Genomic DNA, 16,327 nt, shown 5'->3' with positions numbered 1-16,327 from the left:
AGTCACTGGGAGCCCTAGGTAGCCTTGGCCCAAATACTGGCAACGAGACAGCAGCTGTTTCTCCACCAAGATAAATGTCCCCTCTGAATCTGTACATGAAAAACTAAGATTCCAAATACAAATGGACACTGTTACCTGCCTTGAGTGGACACAGGAAAGAAGGGATTTCCAGAGAAAAATCTACTGACTGGAGGGAATGAGGCAAGAGAGGGTGGAGGGTAGAAAGGTCACGGAACACATTCTAGTACAGAATGTGCTCTTCCCTCTCAAATTTAGGTCAGATCTAGTTTAGCCATAAAGGACATGGCGGAACAGCAGAAAAGACCGATCAAATGAGGCCCGATAAATTGATTTCCCCATGAAAAAAATTAATTGGTGGTTTGGGGATCGACGGCAAACATTCCATCTGTGGAGCTCCAAATTAGGCAGAAAAGCCCGGCTGAAGAACAAGGCCACAGCCTCCTTCCCGCCTTTCTGGTCCAGTTGTTTTAAGCGAGTCCCAACCCAGGACTTGGGAGTGTGTTTGCTCTGGGCTTTGGGGAGAGTGATTTTCTGCTGTGTGTAGATGCAGATATCAGGTTAATTGGAAATGCCAGATGCAGTCCGGGCCTTAGTACTAGACTGAGTCACTCTGGCCAGAAAGAACAGTTGGGGTGGATTTGCAATCTACCTGCTGTGAACAGGCCGTGATTTGGTTTGGGCTCTAATTATATAAGAGCCAGTTAGGTTTGTTTTTTCCGGAGGGCGTGGGGACTGTTGATGGTTTTGGCCCCCTCTGTAAAAGATGGAACTGTTCTACCACATATATAAAATACTTGCAAAACAGTTAACATTTTATATGTGCAGATTCTGGGCAAATCATGACATCACCAGACTTAAAAAGTGAAAAATTCCGTTACGTCTCTTCCCCTTGGAATTCCCTTAGAGCTGGTTAAGTGGGGGGAGGCGAGAGAGGAAGGGAAACATAAGGATTTGAAATGGCGGGCCAGTCTTCTCCTCAAGAGACCCGCTGACCACGAGGCACGCCTTGCCGTCCCCGTGGCCCACTGCCTAGGTGCTGGTACTCCTAAGCCACCTCCCCTCGTGCTCCACATCCCCGAGCAAGCCTTGTTTGGGTTGCCCCATGTGTGCTCCTTGAGGCCTGCCTCCCCCCCCACTTCCTGTCGACATGGCCAACATCTCCTTGAACTTCAAGATTTGGCACCGGCATTCCATGCCTCGTGTAGGACTTCCCTGCCTGGGGTCGAAAGGTTCAGCCCCTCCTTTACTACCCCGCCGGACCTGCGCAGACTTCCGTCCCAGCACCCACAATGCTCCCCGCACACGTGCGTTTACAGGACCTTCTCCTGTGCCGGACTGGGACCCTGAGCAGGGAGCACCTGCGTTGTATTCCTGTTGGTTTCCGCTGTGCCTAGGACAGAGCCTGGCATTTTCAGTGGCCCACATCCAGTTGTAAACTTGTTGTTTAGACACAAGAAAGAACAGATTTGTTAATGTGAGGTTATTTATAACTTCCTACGTGGTCAGTTCTGCTCATGGAGCCAGAACCAAGTTGAAATGCCTTCACTGGGCATCTCAAGCCGACAGACTTCAAGCATTCCCTGGTTCTCAGCCACATGCTTTGGCTTGGATGGGGAGGCGTCTTCAAAAGAGCTAATTATACAACAGAGGGCACTACAGGAAAGGACTTGAAACTCTGACTCCAATTCTCTGCTCCCCCCGCCCCTCCTTGAGAATGCAGCCTTACATGGTTAATTCTGATCCTGCAGAAGGGGTCCACCAGCGAGGCCCATTAGACAGGGTCCGGCGTTTGCAAGGGGCAACGTCAAGAATGCGGGATCTGAGTCAGAGAACCTGAGCCCTTACTCTGGCTCTCTTCACAGCCTCGGGCGAGTTGCTTAATTTCTCTGAGCCCCCCTGTCCTCACATATGAACTGGGACTAGCACCGCACGGGGTCACTGTGAGGATGAATAGTACCTTGCACACAGTCAGGGAAGCAGTCAGTAAATGTTAGTAACGTTTTTAAAGCTACCCATCCGGCTACTAGCTTAAATTCAAAATTCCCTTCAACTGTGTAAATCAGTACACAGCCCTACGGAGGAAAAGAGAAGGGTAATTCACATGTTAAACACCAGTAGAAAGAATCCACTGTCATACCTCCCATGGTCAGGCTAATGACTCCTCCGTGGCTCCCTCTCTCACAAATCACATGACAGTGAACAAGCCCCCTGGACGGTCAGTTTTGGGAACAGATTATGTGAGACAAAGGCAAGGAAATACAAAATTAACATCGTGGTTACTCCTTATCAGAACACAGACAAAGCCAGATACGCCAGCAGTCCAGAAATGAAGGAAACGGGCTGTTGGCTTTTGATTGGAATTTCCTAAGATTGTTACCATGTAGTACAAGATTGATCTAAATGTTTCTTTGACACGGTCAAGCTTATGTGAACTGTATCAGAAATAATACAATGAAGGCTTGGGTTTGTGCTGGAACAACACGGCTTTCAAGAAAAGTATCATTACCAGGCTGGTGAAGAAAACAGCACAGACTTCAAAGTACCCAGGTCTATAAATAAGTTCATTTTACTGCTTGGGGGGAGGGGGCGATAGAGAGGCTAAATCAACAAACAGAAGAGCAAGCAAATCAAACATTGTCAGGTGACGTTTTCCGTAAGTCAGTTTAACTGTAAAATGAATTACTGTGCTCTAGTCTTCACAGCATTCTCAAGATCGTGCATGCCCTGTCGCTGCAAACCATAACGCCACAAGGCCATCATCTCAGCGACTCTATTGTAAGAGCGCTTACTGTATAGAAATCGATTCCGTCCTCTCAGCAGCGCCCCCTACAGCCGGCAAGTGGCTTTTCCAAGCAGATGGGGGAAAGCTAGAGCACACGGCAAGCTGAAACTTACCACCCAGATGTGTCAAACCCGGGAAGAGGGCAAAATTCAAGCAGTCCACCTACAATATTTCAAGAACAGATGCCTCCTTGGAAAATGAGGCAAAACAGGTCTTTAAAGGTTTATGTAATTCTATACAAATAGCAACTAAAACTGATACAGTATAAGGCGGAATGAATGACGGCTTAAGACTAGAAATAACCAAATGTTCAGACTCTTTAATTTTGCTTTTCTTGTGTTTTGAGGGATAAAAGAGAGGAATAAAGAATGTGCTAGAAATTTGGGGAATGCACTCCAAACCTCTCCCCTCACCCCTCCTACACACACAGACGCACACAGACACACAGACACACACACACACACACACACGCACTCTTTCTACTCCTCTTTGTAAAAGGCCTTTAATTAGCTCACATCCTATCCCGCCCCGGCTCCCTGATACACTCTGACACCAGCCTGCTGGCCGGGCAGTGGGCTCTAAGTGCAGCCCGGGGAGCGGGCTCCCAGCGGACCCCCTGCCGCTCTTATCTCTGCAGATGCCTGAGGAGTTTGGTATCCCCCTCCCGGCCCTCCTGGGAAGCCGCCCAGCAGGTGCCCATTGGCAACAGTTTTGTGTTACAGGCCTGAATGAATGATCCCCGCAGGAGCTGCCGACTGTTTTCACAGACACAGAAGGCAGTCAAAAGTCCACCGCGTGAACTTGGGATGACCCCAGCTGCAGAGTCACTGGCGGGTTCATCGGGAGGGCAGGCACGCTTTATTAAACAACTAATACTCTTCACAGATAACTTTCCGAAAAAGCAAAAGTGTTAACTCTTTGCGATCTTGCTCCTTGCTCCGACAAGCAAGTGGAGGGGCTCCCCTGTGTGACTGAGGGTTTGAACCCAGAGGAAGATTTTAAGACAGAAAGAAGGTGGTTACGTGGGGGCCTGGAGAAGGGTCAGGACTCAGCCACCATTTGGCCCGCTGTTTTGTTAAAGCGTTCCAGATTAAAGTAAAAGGCAAAAAGTGCCCGTTTCAGGCCCCTACTTCGGTTAGGACAGTGACAGCCCAGTGACAGGCGACCCCACCGCCACGCCAGCAGAGGGGGCATCCAGATCCCCCCCACCCCCCCGGCTCACTTGGCCGGACGGGAGACAGGACAGTGACCAGGCTGTGCAGAAGGCAAAGTGCAAACTCCTAGCACCCATGGGGCTCAGCGCAGGAGTCATTCTGTTCACGGCAGCCAGAGCAGCAGTTTGTCCTCGTCCAAGGAGGGTTCAGAAAAGGCACACATTTCAGATCAAAGTGTTCTTGTAATCAAGTTCTTTCAGGCTTGCTGGGCAGCGGGCAACTGAACACGGTCCTATTTGCAGCATTCTGCGAGAGGAAGGGGAGCAGCCGTTTCTCCGCTTGGTTAGAATCCACGCCGAAGGTTCTCTTTTCCCCTTTCCTTTCCCCTCCCTGTCTCCTAACTCACATGGACTTCAGGAGAAGCCTGGTGACAGCAATCGTAATCAACAACATGCTGATAAACTATAAACATTTGGAGAAAGTTCAAAAAATACGTTTTAACCAACAAAGTTCCGTGAACCGTGGCATCAACCGAAGGCCACATGCCTAGCAAGAGTTTTCTGTTGAGCTCATCTTACCAGCTGCTCCCTAACTTTAGCTGTGCAGGCGGCTCCCTCTCTGTGTCTTGGGCGGGAGGGGGGGGGGGCGGCGCGCTCTCTCATTTTGCTTCCAGGTGAGGTGTAGTTCTGCCTGGGTTTGCTTGCTGTTTGAGCCACTGCGGAAGGACCAGTGACTTGAGGCACTTCGAAGGAGCCGTACTTCCCTCCTGCCTCGGGTGGGCTGACCTTTCTGCAGAAGATTGGTTCAGCCTATCAAGCCCTGGAGAGCTTTCTGCATACCCTGCACAGTGCTTGGGGTTAAAACTACTGAGATGAATAGGATTTGGTCTCTGGTCCTCAAGGAGCTCAGTCTAGCGTGGAGACAAGGTGTATCACACAGACCTAGAATCAACATCAAGAATGCTGAGAAAATGTACCCAAGGTCAGGGCCCTGGGCCCACTACTGTTTCCTCCTTCACTACTAGAAGGACAAGAAGCAGATACCCACAACCTGCTGACCCCCATCTCAAAGACAATGCCAAGATTTGCAGCCAAGAAGCCCTGAGTCGTAGAGCGGGCCCAGCGGCTAACTGGCTGTGAGAACCCTACTGGGGCTCAGTTTCTCCAACTGCAATTTGAGAGGGTGAAAAGCTGCCCTTCAAATTCTCTCCCAGATCTGCGTTCTAGGAGTGTCCATGAACGTCTCAGAGACTGTGTGCAGGGTTTGAACCCGGGAGGAGCTGGCTTGGTGGCATTCAGCTGGAAAGAGTAACAAGAATTGCAAGATCTCTCTCAGGAGGAACACAAGCTGGGGTTCGGTGGAAAGGGAGAAGTTAGAGAGCGAAGACACTGCATAGAGTATCACCAAAACGAGTCTTCTGAGAGAGCTCAATTTTTTTCTTTTTTTTTTTTTTGGTAAATCTGCAGTTAGATACTGTTTACTCTTGAGTTTTCTCTCTTATAGAGAAACAAGTGGCAAACTGTTCCTCATGTTCAGTCCCAAGAATACTTCTCTCTCCACGGAACTTATTCCTTGGGGCACCTCAGTTTGCCTTGGCGGTGGTTTTTAAATAGCGGACGGCAGCGAACCTATAAACTCTCCTTGCTGATGCCGTCGGACATACAATCAAGCAGGTGTGTAGCAGGCAGGGAGAAGCAGGCGGATGAGGTCTGTCTGGCTTTGCCCTTTTGCTCGTTTCTCAGCGATTCTGCGGCTGGAGATGTGCACGTCCGACGGAGTCCAGAGCCAGCCGCTCACACACCGTAGCGCGGGTGCCGTGAAAGCGAAGCCCTCTTGCAACGTAAGACTAGCTCGCAGCCGCCTCCTAGTGTCCCCAAGCCCCCCCCCCCCCCCCGGCTCCCCCTCCGCTGGGAAGACAGTCTGGCGGGAAAAGCGGTGGGCTTACAGTCGTGAGGCCCGGTATCAGCGCTGACTGCGTGACTCTGGCAAAACCACTGAACTCGTGTGACTGAGTTTCCCATCACGGAAAGGGACGTGATCGTCGCACCTGCCCTGCTGGCCCCGGTGGGACGCTGCGAGGTTCAATTACCTCACAGACACGAAAGTGCTTTAATTCCTGAGGAGGAGACGGTGCCTTCTGGGGCAGCGATGTGGTCTGCGGGAAAGAGCCTGGGCCGTTAAGGAGCCCCGGGTCCTCGTCATCTTCTGCAAGCTCCCTGTCCCTCCAGGAGCCCAGTACTTTCTCTGTGACTTGATTTCTTCTTCTGTCAAGTGTAAATAATGCCTGCATTCTTTAGTGTATGTCTGACTTTGTGAAAACCAAATAACGGCAAGAGTATGTTACAAAGGTGACATCTCCATAAAAGTACAAGGAGCTATTTGTTAGAAGCTCTTCTTTTCGAACTAACCCTGGCACCACCGTCCCTGCCAATTTTCACATTACCAACAAAGAAAATATAATCCCACCGGCCATAATATCCTGCTTTGAAACATCTGTAGGCAACAAAGCTGAAACAACGGACTGTTTTCGGAATTATGTTCTGCTTAATTTTCCTTCCAGTGAAAACACTGAAAGCGACTGCCTCCAAACCAATGTGTTGTTATATAAATTCAATAGCCTGCAGGAAATGTTTACTTAAACATCTTCCTCTAATAAGGCAAACAGATATGTCCCATAAGTATTATTAATTCATTAGATTAAGAGGGACTAGGTTTCCCCCTCTTTCCCCTTTAACCGTCTCCCAAGGCTTCCTGATACCTTCAGCAGAGCCTGAGCCGGATCCTATAATGTGTGCCTGGCCTCGTTCGATCCCGGTCAATGTCCTAGATGCTGAGTGACAGGGAAGGGGGAGGTGAAACAGGACCCCTTGGGGTGCCTGGATGGCTCAGTCGGTTGGGCGACCGACTTCGGCTCAGGTCGTGATCTGGCGGTTTGTGAGTTCGAGCCCCGCGTCGGGCTCTGTGCTGACAGCTCGGAGCCTGGAGCCTGCTTCGGATTCTGTGTCTCCCTCTCTCCTCTCCCTACCCCTCCCCTGCTCACGCTCTGTGTCTGTCTCTCAATAATAAATAAACGATAAAGAAAAAAAAAAAAGAAAGAAACAGGACCCTGAAAATCAACAGCCTTTTCCTCTTGGGTGTTTCTACACATACAGCATGATTCTGGATCTCAGTCGGCTTCAGATGTGTTTGGGAAAAAAGTCACACATAAACTTTTAAAGCTGTAAAATAGACAACACAAAAAATCCAGCAGGCATTTCACTTATTTAATGACTACGTGTTGAAGGAATACCATGGGAAAATGCTGACGGGCAGCCCTAGACAGAGGAGAACACACATGGATTCGGCCTGGATCACTGCCATTTTCCTACAACAAAGATTCATGGCTAGTCACTGGGGAAACTGGCAAAAAAAGCCAAAAACCAAAACCAAAAAACAATCGACAACAAATAAGATCTTTGCCTTCCAGGAGCTTTAAGTCTACTCCGGGACGCACGGGAGCACACAGTTGCTTCGCGATGGTGCTCAAGCCCACCTCACCCTCGAAGAATAGTGTTCCTGTGCCTCGGCCCCCACAGCACATACCCGTGGAAATGCAAGTGGTTTGCATGGATCCCAGCTGCAAATACTCACTCTCTCTATTCTTGTCTGCCTTACCTGTTCCATATGCTTCGAAAAACCCCACATTTTTGTAAGTCTCCTGCTCCAGCACTTAGCACGTGACAATGATAAATGTTTGCTCAGTGGATGTTTGAGGCAGGTGCCCAACTGGCTATTTTTTTCCCAGGGCAAATGTGGTCACTGCCTTAATGCAAGCATAGGGTGCCCTTGAAATTCAGAGTGGGGAGAAACTCACAGGGCATTTGGACTGGACCTTACAAGCTTGGAGCCATTTGGCTCGAGACAGGGAGAAGAGCATCCCAAACAGGCAGGATTAAGAGCAAGAGTGCAAAGGTGAGAACAAACACGACTGGGGAAGTAGAAAGTGACCTGGACAGTCAGCTGTCACTTTCTTTTCACTCGCTACTTGACTTCCCCAATGTGGTTCCTAGTTTTGGGGTCTATCTCCTCCCTCCTCATGTGCCAAACTAGGAGATGTCCTCGTTCTTAGAAATGGCATGGGAAGGTTTCCCTGCTGGTATTTAATCTTTCCCATGTGTCCATCTGAGGTAAGTGTGGTGTGCCTCTGTTATTTACTGACCAGCCGTGCCCCCAAGTCACCAACCACTTCAGGACATGCTGAGCCTCCCCAAAGAGTTAGGCCTGGACACGTCACCATTTGGCTATGAGGAGAGCCAAGGAAAAGTCAGACTCTCACCCCTTCTGGAAGTATCTTCTTTTTCTTTCATGGTCTCTCTCGTGGGGAATTTCCTCTCACCGCCAACACTGTAGAAATCACTTAATGTCCTGACGTGAGCTTAAATCTCTCCCCCTACTGTCCTCCACTCCACCGTGACACTCTGATCCTACAATCCTTCCCACCACACATTCTGTTTGTGTGCTCCCAAACACATGATTCCCAGACACCTCACACCAATGGCACCATGGTTAATGAATGATTCAAGAAGCCTCTAAAAGGGGCGCCTGGGTGGCGCAGTCGGTTAAGCGTCCGACTTCAGCCAGGTCACGATCTCGCTGTCCGTGAGTTCGAGCCCCGCGTCGGGCTCTGGGCTGATGGCTCAGAGCCTGGAGCCTGTTTCCGATTCTGTGTTTCCCTCTCTCTCTGACCCTCCCCCGTTCATGCTCTGTCTCTCTCTGTCCCAAAAATAAATAAACGTTGAAAAAAAAAATTAAAAAAAAAAAAAAAAAAAAAAAAAAAAAAAGAAGCCTCTAAAAGGGAAAGGTACATTTCCTCCAACTGTGTTCTCTGAAACTCACTCTGTAGCAGGGGAGGGACATGGTAACAAGGCTAACAGGCAACACTGATGATAGAAACCCCAGGTCTAATATGGAGTAGACGTCAGTTTCTACAGTATCAGGTAAGATTCAAGAAATCCTGTCCAGCAATGTTCTAGAATTCAGGAGACCAAGGAAGAAATCCAAAGCTCTGTTGCTTTCTGTCTGGACATTCTGGATGAGTTATTTACCCATGGGCCTCAATTTTTTCCTCCAAGTTTTTATTTATTTATTTTGAGAGTCAGAGACAGAAACGGGGGGGGGGGTGGGGTGGGAGAGAATCCTAAGCAGGTTCTGACTGTCACTGTGGGGCCTGATGTGGGGCTCGATCTCACGAACCACGAGATCATGACCTGAGCTAAAAACAAGAGTCAGACACTTAACTGACTGAGCCACCCGGGCACCCCCAGACCTCAGTTTCTTCATGGTGGTGGTAATAATATCACCTGGCTGGCTTCAGGCTTATAGAAAGGATTGCAAGTATATGAATGCTTCATCAACAACTGAAAATCAAAACAAATATACAGCAGTATTATTATTATCCCAATAAGGAATGCTTAAGTTCTAGTAAGTTAATCTTACTTCTCCTTTCCTCCAAGAAGCAAACCATACAGCGGGTCGGTAGAATTAACCATACGGCTCTCAGGGACAACACGCTGCCCCCAGCCTTCTCCATGTGGCTTCTTGACTCAAGCAATGGTATCACCAAGCACCTGAAAGCCTCTGCTAGCAGAACCCAGAGACAGAAATACCTCTACAAAATGTGAACCACTGTCCCATAGACTGAGGGGAGGCAAGAAAGGAAAGGAGTATGAAAGAAAATGAGTTTCCTTCCTGCCTTCAGTCTGCAGGGGAAAGCACCCCTCTCCCCCGGTTCATGTACCCCATGCTAAAACATCAAATATTTTGCTTTACAAGGACATCCTAGTGGCTCAGAGATGCTGCAAGCAGTGAAGTTCAGGAGATGGCGTACGGAAAGTACAATTCCATGCGCAGGTTCAGAGGAAGACCGCTATCGGGCACACCTGAAGCAGCCCGAAGCTCTGGCCTGCCCCTCGGCCCGGGTAGGGTAGCAGCAAAGGCCTGAGCGCCGCAAATCCCCCACTGTGTAAATCTGAATAAAACCTGGGTTGAGCGCGTCAGATGCGTGAGGACGTGCAGTCGGCTTACTCAAATGCTTTTGAGTCCCTGCATTTTCTGTTTGGATAGAGACAACTCTTCCACTTCTTTCCTCCCATTTCGATCCTTTTCCACGAGATCAGGGATCTGCAGGTAGCAAAGACTACATTGGAAAGCCTAGAAATGGCAGTTGGAAAGACCCCGAGCGCCGACACAGAGGAGTTAAAGTAGGCAATGAATGGAAAATTGCTTGAGCTTTACTTTTAAATGATGCCGTTTCCAACTGCTTGTGTTCTAGCTTCTGCAGTGGTTTGGGTTTAGTGGAGGATTTTATCTGTGAAGCTGCCCCGTGTGGAGGAAAAATATACAGGCAGACTTCCAAATCCACGTTTTTCTAAAACTTCTGGCTCCGACGCTCATTATTAAGCTTTAATCAAGGTCACTGACCGTTGGGGTCTCACTTTTCTCATCTGTAAAAGAGAGATAATACCTCCTTCCTTACGGGGTCCATGGGAAAATTAAATGACACTGGCTATGGAAAGCTCCCAGCCCCACACCTGACACACGGCAGACCCTCAATAAATGCAGGCTGTAGTACGCATGTCCCTTTCTGATCTTTAAGGACGGTACTGCTCAAGGACTCCCCTTGTTCTCCTACGTAAACACTCTGAGTTAGCTTTCCTTTAAAATGGAGAGAAACTTCTAGAGATAACAATCACAAGGGAGAAAGAAGTAGAGGAAAACAGACAAGATCTTCCAAACAGGGCATTTTGACCTTTCACTGCCAAGAATCAGAATTTGATGTGTCCTTCATGTGTTTATCAAAATAGATTAGAGTTTTCACCTCTGCAAGAAAGGGCAAATCCTGGTATGAATCACATTGAAACGCAGACAAGGGATACACCGCCACGTCCCTGGGGGCGACCGGTCAACCCAAGAAAGCCTGAACATATTATTCTTTTACTCACCATGTTTACACTGGGGTAGAAAACCACTATTCTTTGGGGGACACAAATATTTCCTGCCTTTTCAATTTAGCAACTGAACATACTTTTTTCCACCACAGAGACTGTAGTTTTGGAAGACAGAGAGGATTCCTCTGAAATATGAGATGCTCAGTCTAAGAAGATAACTTAAGGACCTGATTCTTAACTGAACTACTATTAGGGCATGAAGACAAATGTGAACTTTTCCAATCTTTCAGTTTCAAAACCAGAGCTTTGATGGTCGTGTCATTTCCCTGCGACTTCTGCCCATTGAACTGCTTGATTAAGGTGATAAAAGGGGGCAGCTAGACCCCATTCCCTGAGCTCCTTCATGAGCACAGCTGCTAAGTAGGCCAGTGGGGACACTTGGGAACTGTGGTCACTCATGGGACTCTCATGTCACCCAACACACTTCCGATTCCCACAGATATTTGAGATTTGACCAAGTTGGGATAGGTCACGGATGGGTCATTTGGCATCTAACATTTTCCTCTAACCAAAAAGAGCTCAGACTAAGGAAATCATGTTAGCATTCCAGGTTATCAGAGGAAAATAAAACAAAAACTCGGTTGCCAAGAATTTGAGTCATTTCTCCATATACAACAACTTGAAGACACCTCCTCTTCGCTGGAAAAGAAATCCCTTGGGTGACTTACTGAGATCAAAGTCTTTTTGAAAATAGCAAACTCTACATTCTCTAGGGGACAGAGCACTGTCTGAATTGAATTTCACTTAACCTAAAGTTTCATGCCAACTTAAATGCACTGAAACCCCAATACTTATAAGAAGGCATTCATCTATTACTTGCTTATAGGTACATGGAAAAGCTATTACGAGGATAATCGGCTCAACTATAAAATGAAGCAGTCATACATAATGACACAAACAGGCACAAGTCATAAATTGCCTTTTCCCCTTCAGAAGCCATGCAGGCAGGCATTCAGTACATTCTTTTGTGCACAGATAAAACTTTTGCCTTGAATAAACAGTGTTCTCAGTCTTGTTTGGCCCTTACAAATACACTGCCCACAAAGCAAACACAAACAAATGCTGTTTCTTAAACAAAAGGCAGATGGACCCCTCTACCCTCAACAAAGTCACAGTATATACGACAGGAGACTGGCTCATGGAAGGGGCGGGCTGAGAATCTCTGCGTGCAGGTCCCCTGGGATCATCGCTATGCCCCAGATCTGGCCTCCTGGACACAACGGGCCAGTGAAAGGTTCTCCTGGGAGGCAAGTGGCTCCTCCGCCCCAAGCAGAGACCAAAGAACTGGAACGAAACGTTACCGAAAGTCCTAGCTAGGTCTCCCACTGAACCATCGAAACAGATCAATCTCTCTCTTCCTTCTTCTTCTGTCACTTGCTTATATTTATCTTCAGACAGTTTTCCTGAAAGCTATCAAAGTTCATTCTAGGCCCGGGCAGGGCTTCTTATTTGTTTTTGTTATTCCTGTTGCTATTATTGATGATTATTTTTTTAATACAGAGAGGCATGACTAGAGCAAATCAAACAACTAGCGGTATCTCAAAAGTGTAACTAAAAATGCGAACTGAGTAGCTAGTGCAGGAGAGCAGGTCTTGGCTCTATAGAGTTACCTGACTGACCGTGGCAAGTCACCTGACCCCTCTGGGCCTCAGTTTCTTCATCACATAATGAGGCTCATGCTGCCCAGCCTATGTACCAACTAGGTTATTCGGACGATCACATGGTAGCACACGAGTGAGACCATGTTTGCCATCACCAAGGTTCTTCCTACCCACTACCCATAAAAGGATGGTGATGGTCATGACCAATCAATCTGCCACAACAATGACCGTGACCACCACCATTTCCCGAGGGCCTGCTTTGTGACACAGATGACATGATGGCAGTCGCCTTACCAGTCAACAAAATGAAGTCAGATAATAAGCTTCTGGTGGGAAGGTAGCAGTAACTAATGCTTTATATTCTCTATAGTGCCTGGAAGAAAGCCGTACGCACACAAAGGGAAAAAAACATCACGTAGGGAAAAGAAACCAAGGCCTTTCAAAATAGCTGGACTTGGTTTCAAACCCATCCCTGTCATTTTTAGTTGTGTAACCTTGAAAAAATTATTTCACACTCTAGGACTCATTTCCTGATTTGAAGGGTAGAGATTAACATGAAGACAATGTATGTAAGAGTTCTATCCCGAGGCCTGGCAAACAGAAGGTGGTCAATAAATTAGTAAGTGTTCCATAACGAAGCAGGGTGTTTCAACCTTACTCCTCTATCTTTTCCCTGCTAAAGCTGTTTGCACCAAGAAATAACGTAAAACTATTAGGTCTTTATCCAATTCATAACAAACCAAACCGATTTAAAACAATAAAACAATGACGAAAATGACACAGAATAAAACGTATTTACCAAAAACCAACAGAAAACTCCCATTTCCTTGACAAAAATTTAGATGTGTAGGATTTGACCTGGGAAATTTGGGCTTGGTAGAAACAAATGCCATAAAGCAAAAGAGAAAGAAATGAGCCTACCGTACAAATGCAAAGGTTGTCAGCAAAATTAACATCTAGTGAGTCATGAACCTTGAATTCTAGTATCTAATGATTTTGATGAAGATACCCTCAGTTAAAAACAGAGAAAATTATTAAAATATTTACATTCATAAACCTAAGTCAAAAGATGCCTGGGATCAGGGGTACCTGGGTGGCTCAGTCAGTTAAGCATCCTACTCTTGATTTTGGCTGAGGTCATGATGTCATGGTCCTGAGATGGAGCCCTACGTTGGGCTCCTCGCTGGGTGTGCAGCCTGCTTGGGATTCTCTCTCTCTCTCTCTCTCTCTCTCTCTTTTCCTCTGGCCCTCCCCCTGCCTGCTCTCCCTCTCGTTCTCTCTCTCAAAATAGAAATTAAAACCAAAAAAAGATGCCTGGGATCAAAAAGGTACCCATGATTAAAAGCATCCCATACTGCCTTGATAAAGACACCAGCCAAAGGATGGAAAGCAAGACAGAATGGAGCAGGGGTTCCATTAGTGCTGATCAGAAGTGCCCCTGCCCTTCGCTGGAAGAGACCAAGGTGCTGCCGGCTTCCTGAGGGAAGACTGAGTGACAGCTGTCTAGAGCAAACGCTGAGCTTCTACAGGGGCAGGAAAGAGAAGGGATCGTTCACTCTCTGGTTGACATCTGAGCTTTTCTCAGTTCAAAAAACACTTTATTGTTTTAGAATAATTATGTCATTTTCCTGTAAGTATATGAAAATATTACACAATAATCACAGACATGAAAAAATCTGAGTCTATATAAGAGAGGGAATTTATTCAATGGGTATCTCTTCAATTCTGTGGCTTTGAAGGAGAAGGTCTTACAGATATTCAAGTGACACCTAACCAGGTAAAAGTATATGCTTTTTGCAGCTCATGCTGCAGAAAGAAACCTGTTCCTCTGACATAACCGTAGAATTTGAAATGCTGTACTTTGCTTTAGAGACCATATTCCAAGAAAGGACTCTAGGAGCGATCATCTTGTCATGGCCTTCGAAGGGGTTCAGATCTTTGAAGTTCTACTCAAAGAGGTAGAGTACTTTTGCCAAAATCCAGGCAAGGGAGTCAAGGGACACATGCTCACGGCTTGGCGGCCAGTCCTTAAGTCCTATCACCTTAGATTTGGAATCCGTAAGCCAGTTTCTGGGGCTGACAATGAGAAGTAAAGGCTAAGAGAAATAAAGGGGGTAAAGGGCACAGATTACTTCCCAGCTGCATTTCCTTGAGACTAAAAATAAATTAAATAAAGTAACAGCTAAAACTGTAATGAAGAATACTCCAGAAGTGGATATGATGAACCTGAAATAAAAAATGTGCTGTGAATAATTCACAGCATCTGTCCAGAGACAAGTAAGACCTGTGGATCTATCACCTTCTTATGGGACAGAATGAATTCCCTTTTTAAAAAAAAAAATGTTAATGTTTTATTTATTTTTGAGAGAGAGCGCGCGAGAGAGACAGAGTATGAGCAGGGGGAGGGGCAGAGAGAGAGGGAGACACAGAATCCCAAGGAGGCTCCAGGCTCTGAGCTGTCAGCACAGAGCCCGACGCAGGGCTTGAACTTGTGAACTGTGAGATCATGACCTGAGCCAAAGTCAGACGCTTAACCGACTGAGCCACCCAGGTGCCCCCAGAATGAATTACCTTTTAACTTCTCATTTGGTTTTCATATACTTTATCTCTTTTGCTCCTCAGGTCAGCAGGATGAAGGGAATTACCATCATCTTTTCGTAGGTTTGAAAAAAAAAAAGACCTCAAGGTTAACAGAGAAAAAAGATTACTTAAAGGCAGGTGTAGGGCTAGAACCCAGGTATCCCAACTGCCAGCCCTACGCTCCCCTTCAATGCACCTCCCTGTGTCTGCAAATAATGCTGCATGATCTTTGGGGAGGCATAAGCCTCTCTGACAACCCAATAAAAACTTTAGATCCTTGCTCCAGAAAAATACACATATATACAATATTTCTAACTATTTTCAAGAGGTTTATGGAGCTTCTCCGCTCCACTCAAAGCGCAACGCACCAAGGCTATAGCCCTTTGGTCTCTGCAGCCAAGTGGTGCTGGCTGGCGGGTGTGGTGAGGTGCAGTTCTGTCCTCTGACCCCTTTAATCATGAGGACTCGGGCACTCTTTAAAGGCATACTTCCCACAGGCCAACAGTTGATTATTGTGGTCATTTGCACTTCCTTAAACTCCTCTCGTGTACACACAAAAGCAAACAAAACATTCCCCCAAAGCAACATGAAAGGTCTGATTTCAACCCACAAAACTTCAAGAAAATGGAGATCTTTAGCCAAACTACATGCAAACAGAATCACAGATGATCCGAGTGGGTATTCAGTTGACAGACCTGGCTTTGGGAGCCACCGTTTCCAACAAGAAATGGTAATGTCAACTTTCTTTGTTTTCTCATCTTAGGTATAATTTTTATAACACAGTCAGCATTCTTGATATCAATATAAAATGTACACAGCAATTCCTCTGAGTAGCAGCCTGTGACGCCAACACTGATTAGCTTACTAAACGCAAGGGAAATACACGAAGGACCCCAACCACATGGGGAGCAGGGTTCCCATCCAAGAGGCCTTGGGTCCCGGAAGGCAGTCCCCTTATGCAAGTCTGACGACAATATAAAGCATGATATCCAATAAAATGCACGATCACTGGGGTGCCTGGGTGGCTCAGTTGGTTAAGCGTCTGACTTCAGCTCAGGTCACGATCTCACAGTCCGTGAGTTTGAGCCCCGCATCGGGCTCTGGGCTGATGGCTCAGAGCCTGGAGCCTGCTTCCGATTCTGTGTCTCCCTCTCTCTCTGCCCCTCCCCTGTTCATGCTCTGTCTCTCTCTGTCTCAAAAATA

The 16,327-nt window shown here is 47.0% G+C and overlaps 1 protein-coding gene and 1 long non-coding RNA gene across 8 annotated transcripts in view; one reads left to right on the top strand and one right to left on the bottom strand.

The window, feature by feature from the left end:
* VPS13D (vacuolar protein sorting 13 homolog D) overlaps window positions 1-16,327 on the bottom strand; it is a 259,048-nt gene that overhangs the window by 68,347 nt on the left and 174,374 nt on the right. The window lies entirely within an intron of this gene.
* On the top strand, window positions 8,784-9,992 carry LOC121021388 (uncharacterized). Its single transcript, XR_005786529.1, has 2 exons — window positions 8,784-8,933; window positions 9,769-9,992. It is a non-coding gene; the product is annotated as an uncharacterized LOC121021388 (long non-coding RNA).

The sequence above is a fragment of the Herpailurus yagouaroundi genome, unplaced genomic scaffold (assembly GCF_014898765.1).
Source record: "Herpailurus yagouaroundi ecotype Mexico unplaced genomic scaffold, PumYag 77, whole genome shotgun sequence".
Taxonomy (NCBI): Eukaryota; Metazoa; Chordata; class Mammalia; order Carnivora; family Felidae; genus Herpailurus; species Herpailurus yagouaroundi.
The sequence above is the reverse complement of the archived record's forward strand: the minus strand, read 5'-3'. Positions and strand labels throughout refer to the sequence as shown.